This window comes from Triticum aestivum, chromosome 7A, assembly GCF_018294505.1.
Source record: "Triticum aestivum cultivar Chinese Spring chromosome 7A, IWGSC CS RefSeq v2.1, whole genome shotgun sequence".
In the NCBI taxonomy this organism is placed as follows: domain Eukaryota; kingdom Viridiplantae; phylum Streptophyta; class Magnoliopsida; order Poales; family Poaceae; genus Triticum; species Triticum aestivum.
Genome location: NC_057812.1, coordinates 461,787,627 through 461,812,098, shown reverse-complemented (window position 1 = coordinate 461,812,098; position 24,472 = coordinate 461,787,627).

Below are 24,472 nucleotides of genomic sequence, written 5' to 3'. Positions count from 1 at the left end.
GTCAACAACGGGATTTTAACTTGTGGGAGTTCGACCCGGCCTAGCACCAGACTCTGAGCGAGCTCTTCGATACGACACACAAGTACGTCTGGAAGGTGCTGTTCAAGGGCGCCGAGGTCCCTCCTTCTCTCGCCGAGGACTGCGGACTAAGCGCAAAGCGCCTAGCGCGTTCGGTGAGTTCAATACGTCCCGTAGGACATTTATTTCCCCTAGCTTAATCATGTGCGGGGTCTAATCTCCATGCCTTTGATAGGACTGGGGGGAGACGTCGGGGCAAATTAACTGTCCGGCCCCTTTGCCCTAAGACACTGCGGGCGCTCTCCTGACGGAGATGCTGACTCCGGCTCCTTACAAGGTGCCGGAGAAGACCAAGAAGGCCAAGGGAACCCGAAAGAGTTCCCGACGCCAGGCGTCGTCGGACTTACCGTCCGATGACTCCGCGGCGCACTCCTCCCTCGAAGACGAGGAAGAAGAAGAAGATGCTCCCCCTCCAGTCCGGGGAGATAAGAAAAGGAAGGCCGCCCCAACTGGGGGGGCGAAGGGTCCAAGAAGGGAAGGACTCTCCTTCCGGACAGTTCCACCGCCGCCGACGAAGGCGAAGACGAGTGGTTGCCCAGGGCCAAGCCCCTGGGGAGATCGTAAGTATTCGGATACCAGAGTAACTCATAGCATTCCTTTGTCGCACTGCTTTCCCTAATGCCGAACATGATTATGCAGGCCGCCACGAGCCATTATCGATGTATCATCGGACGGCTCCCTGGGCTCGTCGGACATGGATAGCGATCTTGTCCCGACCGCCACCTCCCCTCATCCTGCGGACGATGCCGAGGTGCTGTCTTACGAGGCACCGGGTCGAGGGGAGACAGTCCCAGAGGCGCCTCAAGGCGGCCTCCCGGACTCCGGGAGCCGAGGGGACAAGGCCCCTGAGAGCTCCAAGTTCGGCCCTCAGCCGAACACCACGCTGGAACCTCCAGTTGTTCCGGGCTCGGGTAGGCGGCCTCCTTCTAAGAGGAGCAAGACGCCTGTACCGGTGACCTCTGTCCATCCAGAGGTGCCGGATAATTTGCTGGAAGCGCTTTGCAGCGCTTCCATTGACGAGGAGCACCGCACTATCATGAGTGCGGTGATCCAGAAGGTTCAGTCCGCTAAGAGCGGATTGACTGAAGCCTGTGCCAGCCTTCTAACATGCTTTGAGGTAAGTGTTTGAAATATAGGAAAATATTGCCGCATAGACAGTAGCCCCTGATGCTCTGTTCGGTGTTCACAAAGAAAAGCCGAACAGAGGATCAAACAATATCGCATGAGTCTAATATGAGTATGTCAATATGCGTATGCAGGCTTCGCTGCTGGCGTCCGCCGCACTGACTGCGGAGGTCGCCTTTCTGAAGCAGGACCTCGAGGGGTCCAAGAAAGAGCTCGGTCTTGCCAAGAGGCAGCTCGAGGAGAACAAGGGTAAGTAATACCCTGTCTATAGATATGTATATATAAAAGAAGACGCGATTGCAAAATGACAGGATCATCGTATATTTGCCAGGGGCCACGACTGAGGTGGCAACCCTGAAGCAAGCACTAACCAAGGCTGAAGATAAAGCGACCAAGGAGCGCACCGAGCGGGAAAAGCAAGAGGCTCGTGTGGGCGAGGTGCAGCAAGAGCTCCAGGCTCTCGTGACGAAGCACGAGGCGTTGGAGCTTGACTCAAATACACTAGAGTCTGAGCTTGCCGCGGCCATCGAGAGCGCAAAAAGTGCCAAGGCCAAAGCCCAAAAGGCCCTCCAGGAGATTGATGCGATGGAGAAAATAGCGGCGGGTAAGGCATTCTATATTCAAAGCAAGCATGTGAAAGTAAATTACCTGTTACTTACCCGAATCCGGAGCTCTCCAGGAGCATTCGCAGATTTACCCCGCAGCGTGTCGGATGCCGCACAGTTTTACCAAGCCGAGGAGGGGAGCTCAACGGAGAAGCTATTCTGGTCTCAGTATACTAGGACCAAACACCCGGTGCCCATGAGCGACCAGCTGAAGCAGCTGGTCGAGCTACATAAAGTGGCCGAACAGGCCATGAAGGGCTTTATAGTCCGGCTGTGGCCTGGCGACGCCCTTCCGAACAACTACTTCGGCCTGGTGAGGCAGCTTGTGGACGCCTGCCCACGGCTGGAGGTCGTCAAGCGGTCTGTCTGCATCGAAGGTGCACGCCGGGCTTTCGCCCGCGTGAAGGTGCAATGGGCCAAGCTAGACGCCGTGAAGCTGATCAAGGAAGGCCGCCGCAGGGTAAGGAGCATCGCGCCCCCGAAATTTATTATGAGGGTGTCCTGAAGGGTGCCCGTCTTGTAGCGGACGAATGTTCAAAGGATGTAATATTTGAGTAAACTTGCTCGTGTGATCCTGTATGATGAAAACTTGTTTCATATGCGCTATGCAACGGTTGTGTGAATTTAAAATATTACCTTTTGTTTGGCTGTTTATCCAATCTGAGAGATGGTTAGTCCTCGGCTTCTGCCCCCATGCCACTAGTGTTGGGGTGTTCGGGATAAACCTGAGCACTCTTGTTCCCATGTTTGGGTCCTTCGAGGGAGGTGCTCAGCACAACGAACCAGGCAACCGGACTAATAATGCTTTATCACTCTCACTTAGCCATAGAATTCTATAATTTTAAATTTCGGCGAAGCCCCTGGTATTCGGAAGGCCAAATTCGGGGTGCGATACACACCTTTAAGCCGGACAAGGCCGGCCCCTTGCTCTAAGCGGCATAAGTCTTTAGGGACTCGAAAACCTCGCCGAACAGCGACCAGTCTCTCGCCTAATCATGACAGTCAGTTTTAGCTTTCTCTACTGAGGTGCTTTAGCCCAGCAGAACCGGGGCACAATCGCAGTAGTTCTCCTAGCGCGACCTTAGCCGATAGAGCAGAACGTAAGGTACCAAAACATAGGAGCCGGGAAAACCCAATATTTGACCAAAGACATGATACAGAGCTGATGCATATAATGCTATAAGTTCGGGGTGCCGCACTTGTGAAAGTGTTCGGACTTTTCACACCATATTGTGGGGTACGTAAGCCCCTGGTGTATTGGCCGTACCAAAGTGTACGGTTGCAAGGCGTCATTAACGAAGAAACATATATATAACAAGAATGCAATAATAGTTGTAATGTTATGCATTGTTTATTCAAAAAGGTGTGTTTAAAGCAGAATGATACAGATGGTGCGATAAGAAAAGAGTAGGACTATGTCCCTTCCAAGGGCAAGCTGAGGAACAGTATTAAATCAAATAATTCGCTCGTTATTGTAATCCACCTGGGAATTCCATGGTGTGACGTAGCTTTCTGCCTCCTTGGTTGCTACATCATGTGTTCGGCGGTAGTGCTGCCGGACAGGGTTTCCAGAGATTAAGGTCCTGAAAAAGAGAAAAACAACCAAACGGGAAGCCCCTAGTGCGGTTTAAGCCGCGTCTTGGGGCATGCCGCAGTGTGCCCCCTCCCCACCTGTGCCCATGGTATTTTTAATGCGTAATTATGTACGCGTGGCACGAGTTTTGCCGTTCGGCTGGGACTGGGGTGGGGGCCGCATTGCTACGCGAGCTCAGATCGCGCCAGGCGGTCTAGTTGCCGATTGCTCCGAGCGCGCTTGAAGGTGTCCGGGTCTTGAAACGCCGAACTGGTGGATTGCCTTGAGAGGCTGCTTTGCACTTCTGCTGCGAGGGCCGCGGTGTGCTCCTCCGTTCGGAGAGAGCGTTCTGTGTTTCCATTGACTGTAATAACCCCGCGAGGTCCTGGCATCTTGAGCTTGAGGTATGTGTAATGCGGTACCGCATTGAATCTCGCAAATGCGGTTCACCCGAGCAGTGCATGATAACCACTGTGGAACGGGACTATATCAAAGATTAACTCTTCACTTCGGAAGTTATCCGGGGATCCGAAGACCACTTCCAGTGTAATTGAGCCTGTGCAATGGGCCTCTACGCCTGGAATGACGCCTTTAAAGGTCGTTTTTGTGGGTTTGATCCTTGAGGGGTTTATACCCATTTTGCGCACTGTGTCCTAATAAAGCAGGTTCAGGCTGCCGACGCCATCCATAAGGACTCGAGTGAGGTGAAATCCGTCAATGATTGGGTCCAGAACGAGTGCGGCGAATCCGCCATGATGGATACTAGTGGGATGGTCCCTGCGATTGAAAGTGATCGGATAGGAGGACCATGGGTTGAACTTTGGGGCGACTGGCTCCAACGCATATACGTCCCTGAGCGCACGCTTCCGCTCCCTCTTGGGGATGTGGGTTGCGTATATCATGTTCACCGTCCGCACTTGTGGGGGAAACCTCTTCTGTCCTCCGGTGTGTGGCTGCCGGGGCTCCTCCTTGTCATTGCTATGTGGCCCCTTGTCCTTGTTTTCGGCAATTAACTTGCGGGCCTGCTTGAACACCCAACAATCCTTGTTGGTGTGATTGGCTGGCTTGTCTAGGTGCCGTGTATTTGACACGAGCGATCGAGTATACGGTCCAAGCTGGACGGACCCGGTGTACTTTGTTTGAATGGCTTTTTCCGTTGACCGGGTTTAGAACCTTTGAATCCGGCATTGACTGCTGTATCCTTGGTATTATCGCTGTTAATGCGACGCTTATGTTTGTTGCGACGTGACCTACTATTGCCGTCCTTGGTATCCGAAGTACCATGGTTCTTTGATATGTTATTACTGCGAGCCAGCCAGCTGTCTTCTCCCGCACAAAAGTGGGTCATGAGTGTCGTGAGGGCTGCCATAGATTTTGGCTTTTCCTGACCAAGGTGCCGGGCTAGCCATTCATCGCGGATGTTGTGTTTGAATGCCGCCAGGGCCTCTGCATCCGGACAATCGACAATTTGATTTTTCTTTGTTAGGAACCGAGTCCAGAATTGCCTGGCCGATTCTTATGGCTACTGAATTATGTGGCTCAAGTCATCGACATCTGGTGGCCGCACATAAGTGCCCTGAAAGTTGTCGAAGGAATGCGGCTTCCAGATCTTCCCAACAGCTGATGGACTCTGCTGGCAAGCTGTTAAGCCAATGCCGCGCGGTCCCTTGAGCATTAGTGGGAGGTATTTGATGGCGTGTAAGTCATCACCGCGGGCCATGTGGATGTGGAGGAGGAAATCCTCGATCCATACTGTGGGATCTGTTGTGCCGTCGTATGATTCAATATATACAGGTTTGAAACCTTATGGGATTTGATGATCCATTATTTCATCTGTGAAGCATAAGGGGTGTGCGGCGCCTCTGTATTGGGCTATATCACGACGCAGCTCGAATGGGTCTTGCCTGCTGTGTTCGGCCCGGTCGGATTTACTTTTACTGTATCCAGTATGACGTTTATCGTCTCGCATAGTGGCGCACCCCCATGATCCGTAGATCGATCTTGCATGCTTTGCTTTGTCCTCTAATATGTCTCGTAGGTCTGGTGTATCTCCCCATGCCTTTTATTTGAATGGCGTCGGGGTGCGGGCTGAGTTTTTGGCTGGAATGCCTCTCTATCGCGGCCACGAGGTGGCCGATCAGCCGCATCATACGCTTCTTCCTCCAGTCGGGGTAGCAACCTGCCTTTTGGGTAACTCTTGGAGGGGCGCTCGAGTTTATATTCCTCGGCCGCGAGGACTTCAGTCCATCTGTCAGCTAGCAGATCTTGATCAGCTTGAAGCTGCTGCTGCTTTTTCTTAAGGCTATTTGTCGTGGCTATAAGCCGGCGTTTGAAGCACTCTTGTTTGACGGGATCCTCTGGCACGGCGAATTCGTCGTCGCCAATGCTTGCCTTGTCTTCGGAGGGGGGCATGTAATTATCATCCTCCGTCTCTCCATCTGCCGCTCTCTTAGGAGGGCCGGCTCCTCCATCCTCCTGCTCCAAATCTTGCTGGAGGGGATTGTTGTTGTCTTCTGCACTATCCGGAGTGTTATTATCTCCTGTGCCGGTATCACCACTTTTGCTTTAGCGGGACTTAGAGCGGCGCCGCTGACGTCGGCGCTTGGGTTGCTTCTTGGAGGGGTCATCCTTCGATATCTCGTCGCCATTGCCTTCTTTGGGTGTATCCACCATGTATATATATCGTATGATGAGGTGGCTGTCCAGTGCCCTGTGGGCAGTGGTTCCTCTTCGTTTCCGGCATCGTCGTCCATACCGTCAATGTCTTCAGAGTCGAAGTCGAGCATGTCGGTTAAGTCATCGACAGTGGCTACTAAGTGGGTGGTGGGTGGGACGCGAATTTCTTCGTCATCCGCATTCCAGTCTTGCCGGACATAGTTCGGCCAGGATCCTGACAAGGAGAGAGACCTTAATGAGTTCGGTATGTCGCCAAAGGGCGAGTGCTGAAAAATATCCGCAGAGGTAAACTCCATGATCGGCGCCCAATTGGATTCGATAGGAACGGGCGCAGGCGACTCGGAGTCCGTGGCCGGAGAAGGATCCGGCAGTTTAACAACACGGCTCTCGTGTAAGGTAAGGTCGATGTTTGGCTCGATCACCGCTGAGGGTAAGGCCTCCGTGGCGGGGTCCATCCACCCGTCCATGGACGGCGCAACTAGCTCCGAATTGAGGGTCGGAGCGGCTGCCTGTGCGATCTCCTGAACACTGTCCGATGGTAGAGCTAAATCGTACTCATCGTGACCGCGTGACGCACAAGGCAGAGGCTCGAATCCGTCGAAGTTCAAGTCTCCACGGATATCGACCGTGTAGTTTAAGCTTCCAAACCTGACCTGGTGGCCAGGGGCATAACTTTCAATCTGCTCCAGATGGCCAAGCGAATTGGCCCGTAGTGCAAAGCCGCCGAACATGAAGATCTGTCCGGGGAGAAAAGTCTCACCCTGGACTGCATCGCTATCGATGATAGTAGGAGCCATCAAGCCTAACGGCGATGACACAGAGGAACTCTCAATGAAAGCACCAATGTCGGTGTCAAAACCGGCGGATCTCGGGTAGGGGGTCCCGAACTGTGCGTCTAAGGCGGATGGTAACAGGAGGCATGGGACACAATGTTTTACCCAGGTTCGGGCCCTCTTGATGGAGGTAAAACCCTATGTCCTGCTTGATTAATATTAATGATATGGGTAGTACAAGAGTAGATCTACCATGAGATCGGAGAGGCTAAACCCTAGAAGCTAGCCTATGGTATGATTGTATGTTGTAGTCGTTGTGTTCTACGGACTAAAACCCTCCGGTTTATATAGACACCGGAGAGGGTTAGGGTTACACAAGGTCGGTTATAAAGAAGGAGATACACATATCCATATTGCCTAGCTTGCCTTCCACGCCAAGTAGAGTCCCATCCGGACACGAGACGAAGTCTTCAATCTTGTATCTTCATTGTCTAACAGTCCGGCCAATGGAGATAGTCCGGCTGTCCGGAGACCCCCTAATCCAGGACCCCCACAATGGAAAATTAATTAGTTCATGGTGTTTTCTTCTCATTCGTGCTGACTGCAACCTGCGGATCAGGGTCTGCTGCGGATCTGCTAATTTTGCCACCAACATCCACATTCAGGTGCTTTTGTTCCCTATTTTAATCATTTTATGCTACTTGTTCTTGTCTAGTGACATGTCCTCTAGAAAGTATTTATCTGGTAGTAACAAAAGCAGTCAAAAAGGCAAATAGATGAAGAGGTAAAAAGCCCTAAAAGGCTCACTTGACAAATGTTTTCGACCTGGTAGTTCTTTTAGAGATCCCCTAGAATTGGCCATGGTAAGTGTTGAAGAACAACCAACTAAGAATACAAATGCTACTGATGATGGTATGCATGAGGGTAATAGTAATACCAGTGAGCATGAAAACGTAACTCATTCACCAAATTCTGAATCACATGCATCGATAAACAATATCCATTCACTGTTGATATTTTTGATACATGAAACTGGGATTATCTGGATGATAAGGCTAGGGATATTTTAGTTGAGAAGGGTCCTGTAAGAAATGATGATATTGTGTTTCCTCCATATAGTAAATCTAGACATTTTTCACAATCTTAATATTCCAGAAAGTTGAGCAATGGAGAGGTACATGAAAGGAAATGGTTGGTTTACACAGAACATGCTAACAAAGTGTAATGCTTTTGTTGTGAGCTTTTCAAATCTCATAGCAACAAGAATGATTAGCACGCAATGGATTGAGTGACTGGAAGCATCTTAGCGAGCGGCTCAAAGAACATGAAAATGGTGTACAACATATCGAAACCATGATGTAACATCCCAAATTTTCAATTGGAACGTTATACATTAGATCATCATTGCATATCATGTTTTATTGCATTTTGGCTTGATCCTAGAAATTCTACGCAACTCAAGGACCCACGGAGAGAGTTGGGAATTTCGTTATTTTTCATATTTGAGTTTTCTCAAATTTTGAAAAGAGGATCCTTTGATTTTAATTATTTTCTCTTCGAATATTTCTTTTATAAAAATAAAAGAGAGAGGATAAAATGACTTCCTCAAAATAAAGAAATATTGGAGATTTAATATTGAAATCAAATAAGATTTTTATTCGGAGTTTTATTGCTATTTTATTTGAATTAGGAAAAAAAATTGCGATTTCCAAAATTGCACTAGAGTCCCAAATAAATGTTCACCTTGTCCGGTAGATTTTTAGAGGACGAGGAAAATTTATTTCAGGATTTTTAGAGTCCGTTTAGTATTCCTTTTCTTTGTTTTTCTGCGCGGAATAATTTAAAAAATAGGAAACCAACTCCGGGCCGTACCCGAGCGGGACTCCGCCCGGCGGGCTTTATAAGCTGGGGCACCGCAACCCAAACCCGCGCCCCGCCGCGCGAACCCTAGCCCTGCCCGATCCGCCGCCACCTCGCCTCGCCGCCGCCGCGCGCAGCACCGCCGCCGCCCGCCACTGCCGCCAGACGCCGCCCCGTCGCCGTTCGCCGGACCTCGCCGGAGGTAGTCGCCGCCGCCTCAGTTTTCGCGAGAAAACCGATCAGTTTTTTTCGAAACCCTAGATCCGTTTTGTAGATCCGGTTCATTTTTTCTGGTTTAGTTATTTAGCGGACGTTTGTCCGTACGTTCGTTTTAATGAACAGTTTTCGTCCGTTAGTCACACACAGCGAACGTTCGTTCTTTAGCCCGTTCGTCAGTTTTTTCCTTTTCTCGGATTTTTCGCGATTATTTTTTATCGTGATTTCCGATCCGATTTTCGTTTTAGTTTATCTTTTCGCTCGTTTATTGGAATCAGGCGATTCAAGCGCCTAGAGTTTCGTCTCGAATCCCTCTTTCTGTTTAACCAACTTAAACAAGTTTTTGCTACTATAAAATTTAACTTTAGTCCAAATTAGTAATCAGAGCTTGTTTCTTTCGCAGTTTGAGTTTTGTTGCTTCATTTGATTTGATTCTTTTTGCAAACCAGAGTTCTTAAGTTGAACTTTCTGGTTAGATCTTCTTATTGAGTTTTACCCGTGCTCCTTGCTTGATTGCTTGTTTGATTGTGATAGAGTACCCGGAGTGTGAAGCGTGCTACTATGAGTCTCTTGGTTTCACGGATCATCAGCAAGGCAAGTAACACTTTGATCATACTTCTTTACTACCCAGTTTTATTGCATTAGATCAGCCCTCAAACAATTGCATGGTTAGGATCTGAATAAATTGTGGGTTGGGAAGTAGATGAGGTAGTACCTATTCACCTGTTTTAATATCAAACCCTGGGAGTTACTTCTATGTTGCTTATATTGCTATGCTATGCTAGTAGACGTGGTTTGGGTTTGAGTGTATCCATGACAGATGTGAGTTGTTAATTAATGGTTAACTTAAGGTGGCAACTTCAATACACATCTGGGTTGATTGAGGCACCTGGGGAACCCAGTGATTGCCTGTATTTTTTTGGAATCCTGGGGTACCGTGTGATTTTCCTATGGACTGCCACCCAGGCTCAAAGGGATCATAAGATTATTCATGCTGGAAACTTCCGTGTGCAGCCACATGCAATTATGGGCTCTTGCATAGTTGAGTAAGTTGTGGGAAACCTTTCCATGATGGGCTAGCAGATGTAGGGGATTGTAGGTGTAGCGGCCTATCTATCGGTTAATGGGACCTCTTCGGAAAGATTGTGTCTCGGTCATCCGTTTCTCAAACATTATGTAGTGCGAGAAATCCAATGGAGGAGATCGCATCTTGTGGGGAAAAGTGCACAAACCTATGGAGAGTGTACAAACTAATCATGGTTAGCCGTGTCCCCGGTTATGGACATCTTGAGTATCTAGTTCTTGGATTATCGTGTGGATCTCATCACTCTTAAATATAATTTGATTGGGTTATTAATTACTTTTAGTTGGGTTTGAGATGGGGTTTACCATTCTCAATATTTTCAACAAGCTTTGTAGTTAAATAAAATATATTCCTTTGCAGTAGGGAAAAATTGGCTTTTCGCAAACTTATTAACCAGACAGCCTCCACGAGCCTTATATGCATGTAGTGATAGCGTTATTATGTTCATTACTCTCTTGTGTTACATTGCCAGCATATTCCATGTGTTTACCCGTTTTCGGGCTGCAACGTATTATGTTGCAGACTTTTCAGATGACGAGCAAGGAGCCTTAGGTCGTGGTCTTTCACTCAGTGATGTCGTTGGAGTTGATGGACTCACTTTATCTTCCAAGCCTTCTACTGTTACCGTTTTAGATGGCCTTAAGCCATATTTATTGTAATAAGTTCTCTTTTGAGACATTCGATGTAGTAAGTGTGTGATTGCAACTCTGTTATAAATCCTCAAGTACTATGCGTGTCAGCATTACCGATCCAGGGATGACACTGATGCACAAAGATCAGACTGTTTGAGGTCTGGTCGCTACAAGATGGTATCAGAGCACACGCTGACTGTAGGACACGACCACTAACCTCAAGCCCTAGATAACTACTCTCTCCTCATTTCTGACTCCTCTCCATTTTCTACTCTTTAGGATGGCGGGCGCAAGGAACAAGTTTGCACAACCGGATGAAGAAGCACCTTTTGGACGACACTTGAAGGAAGTCACTAAGTAACTGAACATTGGAATACCAAGCTTCATCGGGAATTACAATGCCACTTTAACAGAAGAGGAGCGCTGGATGATTCAAGTTCAAGTTCCAGGAAGGACATTTACGCCAGTCACTAAGCCCATAGAGTTTTCCTTTGATGCACCAACCTGGAGTCTAGGAAAGAGTATGGCAGCCCACATCACCATGGGATGCATCGGAGAAGTTTACCACAAGGATCTCAAGGATACTATCTACCAGATTTGTGGGAATCGAGATGAGCAATGGGAGATGATCAGCACCAGGAAGGATAGATCCATTGCAGCTTTCATCGAGGAGTTAAACCAGCACATTCATCGCCAGGAGAACTAGATGTGCACAGGCATGATAGATCTGAAAAAGGCAATGACAAGGATCATGGAGCTGGAGGAAGAACTCAAGGCTACTCGCGAAGATTACGAGTAGGAAATCGTCGTACTAGTGGAGAAGAATGACGATCTGACAAGGAAGCTAGGAGTATTCATGGGAGACCCCGCGCCAGGAGGAAAAGATGACGGTTCCACTTGCCCGGAGAACTACATCATCATCGGCGACACTGATTCGGACCCCGACGATAGTGATGATGACTATATTGATGAAGCTGGAGCGGATATCATGGAGTTTTCGACCAAACAATATTTTTAGTCGACCACCATATCAGTAGTAGTATTCCACCATGTATATAGTATAGTCCGAGCACCTTTGTAACGACAGTTCTAGACCGATTGTATGCCTTGCTTGATTGATTGAGTGATGTGATTGTGTTTGTCTCATGTGCATATGGGTAGTGTTTTCTCACTAGACCTCATTCTATTCTATTCTCTTCCCTCTAAACCCTCAGATGCCTCTGAGACGTGACCCCGGATTTACCTTTCCGCCGGAGCTCACTCAGTTGATCCAGTAGCAGAATACCTTGATGCCGTTATTAGTTCAGAACCAAGGCAACAAAAAACAACAACAACAACAACAACCCACCACCACCACCCCAAGTTGACAACTTAGCCCGTTTTCTGAGGTTGCAGCCACCGGTGTTTTCCAGTAGCACCGAGCCAATAGTTGCAGATGATTGGCTCCACAGGATTGGAAGGGAGTTAACCACTGCAGGATGCACAGACGCTGAGAAGGTGCGTTTTGCCGCACACCAATTGGATGGACCAGCAGCCTCATGGTGGGAGAATTACACTATCACCTATCCTATAGCCACTGTTATATGGGATCAGTTCCAGCAGGCCTTTCGCACTGCCCATGCATCAACAGGAGCTATGGCCATGAAGAAGCGTGAGTTTCGCAACTTACGCCAAGGAGGACGCACCGTTGGCCAGTATGTTGATGACTTTAGTAAGCTAGCACGTTATGCCCCAGATGACGTCGCTACAGATGCAACTAAGTAGGAGAAGTTCCTAGAAGGACTGAATATGAGCTGAGCATGCAGTTGATGGTGGCAAATTTCAATAACTACCAGGAGTTGGTAGATAGAGCCCTCATGATTGAAGGGAAGCAACAGCAGATTGATAACCGCAAAAGGAAGTATGGACAGGGGAAGTATAATTCTGGAGCTCAGCAAAGACCCCGTTTTACCCTGAACTCGGGAGGACCCCTTCAGCATAACCATGGAGGTCACCATCACCCTGGAGGGAGTTTGCACAACCATAGTGGCTCCAAGAACGTGAATGGTAATGGAGGAAGCAACAGACAGAACTGTTCCAACCCAGCAACGCCTGCCAAGAAAGATCTAAGCCACGTTACTTGCTACAAGTGCCAGAAGACCGGACATTACGCTAATGAATGTCCTGAAGCGAAGAATGGAAATGGCAATGGAAGTTCTGGGAAGAAGCCCAACCCTTTCAATAGGGTACAAGTGAACCACGTTAACGTGGAGGAGATTAAAGCCCAGCCGGATGTAGTAATAGATAAGTTTTTGGTTAAGTCATTTACTGCAGTCGTTCTTTTCGATACTGGTGCATTGCATTCATACATATCAAGGGGATTTGTGGATAAGTATAAGTTGCCCACTAGAGTTCTTAAGACATCCATGCTAGTAACCTCACCCAGAGCCGAGTATATAGCAAGCAGTGGATGTTTTCAGTTGCCATTAACCATAGGTAGTCATGTTTTCCCTTCTTAGTTGAAAATTTTGGAGTCGCAAGGTTTGGATGTGATTTTGGGTATGGATTGGCTATTGATGTATGGAGGAAACATCGATTGCGCCAGTAAGTCAATTTTTCTCACCACCCCAGAAGGAAGAAGGATCATGTATGTATCCCGGCATATGCCGATTAGGAGTCAAGTAAATTCCTTATTAGGAGTTGTACAGGAGGAAGTACAAGTGGTGAAGGATTTCCCGGATGTATTTCCCGAGAAGAGTTGTGTAACATCCCAAATTTTCAATTTGGAATGTTATACATAGATCATTCATGCATATCATATTTTATTGCATTTTGTTTCTCGATCCTCGAAATCCTAAGCAACTGAAGGACCCTTAGAGAGAGTTGGGGATTTCATTGTTTTCATATTTGAATTTTATCAAATATTGAAACGAGGATTTTGGTTTTAGTTATTTTTCTCTCCGAAAATATTTCATATTAAAATATCTGAGAGGTGATAATATGACTTCTCCAAAATAATTGAAATATTGGAGGAAAAATGTTAAAATCAAATATTTGATTTTATTCGGATTTTATTGCTATTTTATTCGCATTAGAAAAATTACACGTTCTTCAAAATTGCATTTTAGGGCCAAGAAAATGTTCATCTTGTTCTAAATATTTTATTTAGATGATGAAAAATTGTTTTTGGCATTTTTAGATTTTTATTTTATTTTCTAGGATTTATTTAAGTTCTGACGAATTTTTTTAAAAAAAACTCCAGCGCGCGACTGGGCCGAAGCCCAGCCGAGCCAGGCCGGCCCGAAGTGCCGCCACCGCCTTCCCTCGCGCGCCTGTGCCCACACCGGACTCCGCCGGAGTCCGTCGCTGCCCCGGTTTCCCCTTCCCCAAGCCGACCCCCCCTTTATATGCTGCCCCGCCCCGCCGCCACCACCCCGTCCCGTCCACCGCCGCTTGTCGCGTCGCCGCTCGCCGCCTGCAGTCGCTGCCGCTGCTTGCCGCATAGCCGCCCAGCGACACCGCCCTCCGCCGTCACCGCCGAAGCCACCCAGCCCCGCGCCCCGCCGGATCTGACGAGGTAGCCGCCGCCGCCGGTTTTCTCAAGAAAACTAATCTGATTTTTCTTTTGAAAACCCTAGGTTAGTTTTTTTAGAATAAATCGGTTTTTTTCTGGTTTAGTTTATTTAGCGGACATTCGTCCATACGTTCGGTTTTAACGAATGGTTTTCGCTTGTTAGTTACAGATAACGAACGTTCATTCGTTAGCCTGTTCGTCAGTTTTTCTTTTTCTCGGGTTTTTTGCGATTATTTTTGATCGCGATTTCTGATCCGATTTTCGTTTCAGTTTATCTTTTCGCTCGCTTGTCGGAATCAGGCGATTCAAGCGCCTAGATATTCGTCTCGAAACCCTCTTTCTGTTTAATAAACTTGAACAAGATTTTGGTACTTTAAATTTCACTTTAGTCCAGATTAGTAAATGAATCTTGTTTCTTTCGCAGTTTGAGTTTCGTTGCTTTGTTTGATTTGATTCTTTTCGCAAACTGGAGTTATTAAGTTGAACTTTCTGGTTAGATCTTCTTATTTGAGATTTACCCGTGTTCCTTTGCTTGATTGCTTATATATGCTATTGTTTGTTTGCGATAGAACACTTGGAGTGCGAAGCGTGCTACTACGAGTCCCTAGGTTTTGCGGATCATCAGCAAGGCAAGTAACACTTTGATCATACTCCTTTCATACCCAATTTTTATGCATTAGTCCCAATCCTCAAAGATTGCATGATTAGGATGTGATTAACATGTGGGTTGGTAAGTAGTTGATGAGGTAGAACCTATTGCCATGTTATATTCAAACCTTGGGAGTTACTTCTACGTATTGCTTATATTGCTATGCTATGCTTGTAGACGTGGTTTGGGTGAGTGAATCCATGACAGATGTGAGATTTTTAATTAATGGCTCAACTTAAGGTGGCAACTTTAATACACATCTGGGTGGATTGCTTGTCGGGCACCTGGAGAACCCAGTGTTATCCTAGGATATCCCGGAGTACCCGTGTGATCATCCTAAGGTCCGCCACCCAGGCTCAAAGGGAACTGAGATATTTTCATGCTAGAAACTTCCGTGTGCAGCCACAAGCTATTATGGGCTCTAGCATAGTTGAGTAAGTTGCGTGAAGCTCCTGAAGAGGTGGATCATCAGGTAGAGGGATGTAGGTTGGTATGGTCTACCCGGAGTAAGGAGTTAATGAGATTGTGTCTCGGTCATCCATTTCTCAAACACCATGTAGTGCGAGAAATTCGACGGAGGAGATCGAGTCTTGTGGGGAAAAGTGCGCAAACCTCTACAGAGTGTATAAACTAATCATGGTTAGCCATGTCCCCGGTTATGGACATCTTGAGTATCTAGTACTTGGAGTATCCTAAGTATCTCATCACTATTAAATAATATTGTTGGGTTGTTAACTACTTTAATTGGGATTGAGTTGGAGGAACCTTCTCAATGATGTTTCAACTACCATGATAGTTAAATAAAATTTATTCCTTTGTTGTAGGGAAAAATTGGCTTTTCGCAAAAACCATAACCATAGAGCTTCCCACGAGCCAAATATGCATGTAGTGATAGCATTATTCTGTTCTTGCTCTACCGTGTTATCTTGCCAGCATATTCCATGTGCTGACCCATTTTCGGGCTGCAACGTATTATGTTGGAGACTTTTCACACGAGGAGTAAGGTTCGTTAGGTCGTTGTCGTGCAGCTCAGCTATGCCGTTGGAGTTGATGGACTCACTTTATCTTCCAAGCCTTCCGCTGTTACCGTATTAGATGGCCTTAAGCCATATTTATTGTAATAAGTTCTCTTTTGAGACATTCGATGTAATAAGTGTGTGATTGCTACTCTGTTATAAATCCTTTGAGTACTGTGTGTGTCAGCATTACCGATCCAGGGATGACACTGAAGCACAGAGACTTGACCGTTTGAGGTCGGGTCGCTACAAGATGGTATCAGAGCACACGCTGAGTGTAGGACACGACCACTAAGCTAAAGCCCTAGATCACTATTCTCTTCTCATTTCTGACTCCTCTCCATTTTCTATTCCTTGGGACGGTGGACGCAAGGAACAAGTTTGCACAACCAGATGAAGAAGCACCTTTTGGATATCACTTGAAGGAAGTCACTAGGTACCTGAACATTGGAATACCAAGCTTCACCGGGACTTACAACGACACTTTACCAGAAGAGGAGCGATGGATGATTCAAGTTCAAGTACCAGGAAGGACATTCACGCTAGTCACTAAGCGCATAGAGTTTTCCTTTGATGCACCAACCTGGAGTCTAGGAAAGAGTATGGCAGCTCACATCACCATGGGACGCATTGGAGAAGTTTATCATAAGGAGCTTAAGGATGCTATCTATCAGATTTGTGGGCGCCGAGACAAGCAATGGGAGATGATCAGCACCAGGAAGGATAGATCAATTGCAACCTTCATCCAGGAGTTAAACCAGCACATTCGTCGCCAGGAGAACCAGATGTGCACAGGAATGATAGATCTGAAGAAGGCGATGACTAGGATCACGGAACTGGAGGAAGAACTTAAGGCTACACGTGAAGATTATGAGGACGAAATCATCGTACTAATGGAGAAGAATGAGATCTGGAAAGGAAGCTAGGAGTATTCATGGGAGACCCCGCACCAGGAGGAGAAGACGAAGAACCCAAGGAGATTCGTCCGGGGGAATACATCATCATCGACGACACCGACTCGGACCCCAATGATAGTGATGATGACTATGAAGATGAAGCTGGAGCAGACATCATGGAGTCTTCGACCGATCAATATTTTTAGTAGACCACCACATCAGTAGTAGTATTCCACCATGTATATAGTATAGTCTGATCACTTTTGTAACGATAGTTAGATCGATTGTATGCCCTTGCTTGCTTGATTGAGTGAAATGATTGTGTTTGTCTCATGTGCATATGGGTAGTGCTTTTCTCATTAGACCTCATTCTATTCTAATCTCTCCCCTCTAAACCCATCAGATGCCTCCGAGACGTGATCCCGGATTTACTTTCCCACCGAAGCTCACTCAGTTGATCCAGCAGCAGAATACCCTGATGCAGTTGTTAGTTCAGAACCAAGGCAACAACAACAACAACCCACCACCACCACCACCAGTTGACAACTTAGCCCGTTTTCTGAGGTTGAAGGCGCCGGTGTTTTCTAGTAGCACCGAGCCGATAGGGGCAGATGATTGGTTCCGCAGGATTGGAAGAGAGTTAACCACTGCAGGATGTACAGATGTTGAGAAGGTGCGTTTTGCCGCACATCAGTTGGATGGACCAGCAGCCTCATGGTGGGAGAATTACACTGTCACCTACCCTATAGCCACTGTTACATGGGACCAATTTCAGCAAGCTTTCCGTATAGCCCATGTCTCAACTGGAGCTATAAGTATGAAGAAGCGTGAGTTTCGCAACTTACGCGAGGGGAACCGTATTGTGGCTCAGTACGTGGATGAGTTTAGCAAGTTATCTCGCTATGCCCCTGACGATGTGGCCACAAATGCCGCAAAGCAGGAGAAGTTTATGGAAGGGCTGAATGATGAGATGAGCATGCAGTTGATGGTGGCAATATTCAACAACTACCAGGAGTTGGTAGATAAAACTCTTATGATTGAAGGGAAGCAGCAGCAGATTAAGGGCCGTAAGAGGAAGTATGGACAAGGAAGGTATAATTCAGGAGCTCAGCAGAAGCCTCGCCTAACCCTGAACTCGGGAGGATTTGTTCAATAACCATGGAGGCCACCCCCACAATGGAGGAAGTACCCATAATCATACTGGCCCAAGGAATGGGAATGGGAATGGGAATGGAGCAAGCAATAATCAGAACCGCCCCAATCCAGCCACACCCGCCAAGAGAGACCTAAGCCACGTTACTTGTTTCAAGTGCGGGAAGACTGGACACTATGCCACGGAGTGCCTTGAAGCGAAGAATGGAAACGGTAATGGGAGCGCTGGAAAGAAGCCCAATCCATTCAACAAAGGACAAGTGAATCATGTTAACATGAAGGAGGTTGAAGAGCAGCCAGACGCAATTATTGGTAAGTTTTTGGTTAAGTCTTTTACCGCCCTTGTTCTTATTGATACTAGAGCATCGCATTCATACATATCAAGGGAATTCGTGGATAAGTTTAAACTACCAACCCAAACCCTTATGACCCCTCTGTTAGTGAGTTCACCTAGGGCAGAGTATATGGCTAGTCGATGGTGTGACCAGATACCTTTTACCATTGGTAGCCATGTTTTTTCGTCCGACCTAATAATCTTGGAGTCACAAGGATTGGATGTGATATTAGGCATGGACTGGGTGTCAAAGTATGGAGGAAGCATTGACTGTGCTAGTAAGTCGATTTTTCTCACCACCCCGGAGGGAAAAAGGATCAAGTATGTATCTAGGCATGCGCCTAGGAGGAGCCAAGTAAATACCCTCACAGGAGTTGTTCAGGAGGAAGTGCATGTAGTGAAGGATTAACCTGATGTTTTTCCAGAGGAGTTACCAGGCATGCCACTGGATCGAGACATCGAGTTTTTGATAGAGCCATTGCCAGGTACAGGGCCAATATCAAAGAGACCATACCGGATGCCCGCAAATGATCTGTAAGATATTAAGAAACAGATCAAGAAGTTATTGGAGAAAGGTTACATTCGACAAAGTTCATCACCATGGGGAGCCCCAGTGCTTTTGGTTGAGAAGAAGGATAAGTCTCTAAGAATGGTTGTTGATTATCGTGCGTTAAATGAAGTGACGATCAAGAATAAATACCCACTACCAATGATCAATGATTTGTTTGACCAACTGCAAGGAGCTAAAGTGTTTTCAAAGATCGATCTGCGATCAGGATATCACCAGTTGAAGATACGAGAGAAGGATATACCAAAGACAACATTCACCACACGATACGGGTTGTATGAATATACGGTCATGTCGTTTGGACTGACTAACGCCCCTGCCTACTTCATGAGCATGATGAACAAAGTGTTCATGGAATACTTGGATAAGTTTGTTGTAGTGTTCATTGATGATATAATGGTATACTCGAAGAATGAGGAGGAGCACAAAGAGCATTTGCATTTAGTTCTCGAGAAACTCAGGGAACATCAGCTGTATGCCAAGTTCAGCAAATGCGAGTTTTGGCTGAAGGAAGTTGGATTCCTTAGACATGTTATATCAGGAGAAGGTGTAGCAGTAGATCCCACCAAGGTTCAGTCAGTCACTAAATGGTTGGCACCACTTCAGTTAGCGAGATCCGCAATTTTCTTGGACTCGCGGGATACTATCGGAGATTCATTGAGATTTTTTCCAAGATTGCGAAGCCAATGACGGAGTTATTGAAAAAGGATACCAAGTTTAAATGGACGGAAGAATGTGAGACGAGTTTTCAGGAATTAAAGAAACGTTTGACTACAGCCCCAGTGTTGATTCTACCAGATATACGTAAGGAGTTCCAAGTGTATTGCGACGCTTCTCGCCTAGGACTTGGAAGTGTGCTTATGCGGGACGGAAGAGTTGTTTCGTATGCCTCACGACAACTAAAACTGCACGAAGTGAATTATGCCATGCATGATTTGGAGTTAGCAGTCATAGTGCATGCGTTGAAAACCTGGAGACATTACCTTATTGGAAATCGTTGTGATGTGTACACGGATCATAAGAGTTTGAAGTACATTTTCACACAGAAGGAGCTGAACCTTAGGTAGAGAAGATGGTTGGAGCTTATAAAGGATTATGACATGAAGCTTCACTATCATCCAGGCAAGGCCAATGTCGTAGCAGACGCTTTGAGTTGGAAGAGTTATGCTAACACCCTAGTAAGCACGGGATTGCCAAAGGAGTTTGCAGAGGATCTCAGGGAACTTCGATTGGGGATTATTCCTAGAGGTTTTGTTGCAACAATGGAAGTGCAGTCTACATTGTTAGGAAAGATTCGAGAAGCTCAGAAGGATGACAAAGAGATTGCCGAGATAAAAGAGAGAATGAGAGAAGGAAAGGACAAAGGTTTTCGTGAGGATGAGCACGACACCTTATGGTTTGAGGACCGTGTTTATGTTCCCAATAACACAGAGATCAGGAAGTTAATACTTCAGGAGGCTCATGACTCACCATACTCGATACACCCTAGAAACACCAAGATGTATTTGGATTTGAAGGAACATTTCTGGTGGACTGGTATGAAGAAGGATATTGCCGAGTATGTAGCCGTATGCGATGTGTGTCAAAGAGTGAAGGCAGAGCATCAGAAGCCAGCAGGATTGTTACAGCCTATGCCGATACCCGAATGGAAGTGGGATAAACTTGGCATGGATTTCATCACCGGATTGCCCAGGACCAAATCAGGATATGATTCTATATGGGTAGTAGTGGATCGCCTGACTAAAGTAGCTCACTTTATCCCAGTGAAAACCACCTATACAAGTGCAAAGTTGGCCAAGATATATATGACCAGGATCGTATGTCTGCATGGAGTTCCAAGGACCATCGTATAAGATAGAGGAACACAGTTTACTTCAAAGTTTTGGCATCAGCTGCACCAAACTTTGGGGACAAGGTTGGAGTTCAGTACGGCATTCCACCCGCAGACAGATGGACAGACCGAGAGAGTCAACCAGATCCTGGAGGACATGTTGAGGGCATGTGTGCTAGATTATGGATCTAGTTGGGATGACAATTTTCCCTACGCGGAGTTCTCTTACAACAATAGCTACCAAGCCAATTTGGAGATGGCACCGTTTGAAGCCCTGTATGGATGAAGGTGCAGAACACCATTGATGTGGGATGAAGTCGGAGACCGATAGTTGTTTGGACCGGATTTGATCAAGGAGTCTGAAGAGAAAGTTAAGCTAGTCCGAGATAGACTGAAGGTAGCTCAGTCCAGGCAGAAGAGGTATGCAGATTCGAAACGCAAGGAGGTAACCTATGAAATTGGAGATGGAGCATATCTGCGAGTGTCACCCTTGTGAGGAGTGAAACATTTTGGAGTTAAGGGAAAATTAGCCCCGAGATTTGTAGGACCGTATCGTGTTTTGGAACGTATGGGAGAAGTTTCCTACAAGTTGGAGTTACCTGAAGGACTGTCAGGAGTTCATGATGTATTTCATGTTTCACAGCTGAGGAAGTGTCATGCTGAGATGGCCGATATACCGTTAAGAGATACAATACCCTTGGAGGCGATTCAATTGGACAGTGATTTGACCTATGAGGAGAAGCCAGACAGGATTCTTGAATTTGCCAGCCGAGTCACCCGCACAAGGTTATCAAGTTTTGCAAAGTTCCATGGAGCCACCATACCGAGGATGAAGTCACCTGGGAACGAGAGGATGATCTTTGCAAAGACGACCCACACCTATTTTCTAGCCAACCCGAATCTCGAGGGCGAGATTCATCTTAAGGGGGGTAGGTTTGTAACATCCCAAATTTTCAATTTGGAATGTTATACATAGATCATTCATGCATATCATATTTTATTGCATTTCGTTTCTCGATCCTCAAAATCCTAAGCAACTGAAGGACCCTCGGAGAGAGTTGGGGATTTCATTGTTTTCATATTTGAATTTTATCAAATATTGAAACGAGGATTTTGGTTTTAATTATTTTTCTCTCCAAAAATATTTCATTTTAAAATATATGAGAGGAGATAATATGACTTCTCCAAAATAATTGAAATATTGGAGGAAAACTATTAAAATCAAATATTTGATTTTATTCAGATTTTATTGCTATTTTATTCGCATTAGAAAAATTACACATTTTTCAAAATTGCATTTTAGGGCCAAGAAAATGTTCATCTTGTTCTAAATATTTTATTTAGAAAGTGAAAATTTGTTTTGGCACTTTTAGATTTTTATTTTATTTTATAGGATTTATTTGAGTTCCGGCAAAATTATTTAAAAAAAAAACTCCAGCGCCCGACTGGGCCGAAGCCCAGCCGAGCCAGGCTGGCCTGCCGCGCCGCCACCACCTTCCCCCGCGCACCCGTGCCCGCACCGGACTCCGCCGGAGTCCGGGAGTCCGCCGCCACCCCGGTTTCCCCTTCCCCAAGCCGACCCCGCCCCCCCATTATATGCCGTCCCGCCCCGCCGCCACCATCCCGTCCCGCCCGCCGCCGCTTGCCGCGTCGCCGCCCACCGCCTGCAGTCGCCGCCGCCGCTTGCCGCGTAGCCGCCCAGCGCCGCCGCCCTCCGCCGTCGCAGCCGACGCCACCCAGCCCCGCCGGAGCCCCGCGCCCCGCCGGATCCGACGAGGTAGCCGCCGCCGCCGGTTTTCTCTAGAAAACTAATCCGATTTTTCTTTTGAAAACCCTAGGTTCGTTTTTTAGAATAGATCATTTTTTTCCGGTTTAGTTTATTTAGCGGGCGTTCGTCCGTACATTTGTTTTAACGAACGGTTTTCGCTCGTTAGTTACAGATAACGAACGTTCGTTTGTTAGCCTGGTCGTTAGTTTTTCTTTTTCTCGGGTTTTTCGCGATTATTTTCGATCGGGATTTCTGATCCGATTTTCGTTTCAGTTTATCTTTTCGCTCGTTTGTCGGAATCAGGCGATTCAAGCGCCTAGATCTTTGTCTCGAAACCCTCTTTCTGTTTAATCAACTTGAACAAGATTTTCATACTGTAAAATTTGACTTTAGTCCAGATTAGTAAACGGATCTTGTTTCTTTCACAGTTTGAGTTTCGTTGCTCCGTTTGATTTGATTCTTTTCGCAAACCGGAGTTCTTAAGTTGAACTTTTTGGTTAGATCTTCTTATTTGAGATTTACCAGTGTTCCTTTGCTTGATTGCTTATGTATGCTATTGTTTGTTTGCGATAGAACACCCAGAGTGCGAAGCCTGCTACTACGAGTCCCTAGGTTTTGCGGATCATCAGCAAGGCAAGTAACACTTTGATCATACTCCTTTCATACCCATTTTTTATGCATTAGTTCCAATCCTCAAACATTGCATGATTAGGATGTGATTAACATGTGGGTTGGGAAGTAGTTGATGAGGTAGAACCTATTGCCCTGTTATATTCAAACCTTGGGAGTTACTTCTACGTATTGTTTATATTGCTATGCTATGCTCGTAGACGTGGTTTGGGTGAGTGAATCCATGACAGATATGAGATTGTTAATTAATGGTTCAACTTAAGGTGGAAACTTTAATACACATATGGGTGGATTGCTTATCGGGCACCTGGAGAACCCAGTGTTGTCCTAGTATATCTCGGAGTACCCGTGTGATCATCCTAAGGTCCGCCACCCAGGCTCAAAGGGAACTGAGATATTTTCATGCTAGAAACTTCCGTGTGCAGCCACAAGCTATTATGGGCTCTAGCATAGTTGAGTAAGTTGTGTGAAGCTCCTGAAGAGGTGGATCATCAGGTAGAGGGATGTAGGTTGGTATGGTCTGCCCGGTGTAAGGAGTTAATGCTTCTGAAAGATTGTGTCTCAGCCATCCATTTCTCAAACACCATGTAGTGCAAGAAATTCAACGGAGGAGATCGAGTCTTGTGGGGAAAAGTGCGCAAACCTCGGCATAGTGTATAAACTAATCATGGTTGTCCGTGTCCCTGGTTATGGACATCTTGAGTATCTAGTACTTGGAGTATCCTAAGTATCTCATCACTATTAAATAATATTGTTGGGTTGTTAACTACTTTAATTGGGATTGAGTTGGAGGAACCGTCTCAATGATGTTTCAACTACCATGATAGTTAAATAAAATTTATTCCTTTGTTGTAGGGAAAAATTGGCTTTTCGCAAAAACCATAACCATAGAGCTTTCCACCAGCCAAATATGCATGTAGTGGTAGCATTATTCTGTTCTTGCTCTACCGTGTTATCTTGCCAGCATATTCCAGGTGCTGACCCGTTTCCGGGCAGCAATGTATTATGTTGCAGACTTTTCAGACAAGGAGTAAGGTTCGTTAGGTCGTTGCCGTGCAGCTCAGCTATGCCGTTGGAGTTGATGGACTCACTTTATCTTCCAAGCCTTCTGTTGTTACCGTATTAGATGGCCTTAAGCCATATTTATTGTAATAAGGTCTCTTTTCAGACATTCGATGTAATAAGTGTGTGATTGCTACTTTGTTATAAATCCTTCAAGTACTGTGTGTGTCAGCATTACCGATCCAGGGATGACACTGAAGCACAGAGACTTGACCGTTTGAGGTCGGGTCGCTACAAGTTGCCAGGCATGCCACCGGATAGAGACATCGAGTTCTTGATTGAGCTTTTGCCAGGCACAGGGCCAATACCTAAGAGACCGTACAGGATGTCCGCACAGGATTTAGAGGAAATTAAGAAGTAGATTAAGGAGTTACTGGATAAAGGATATATT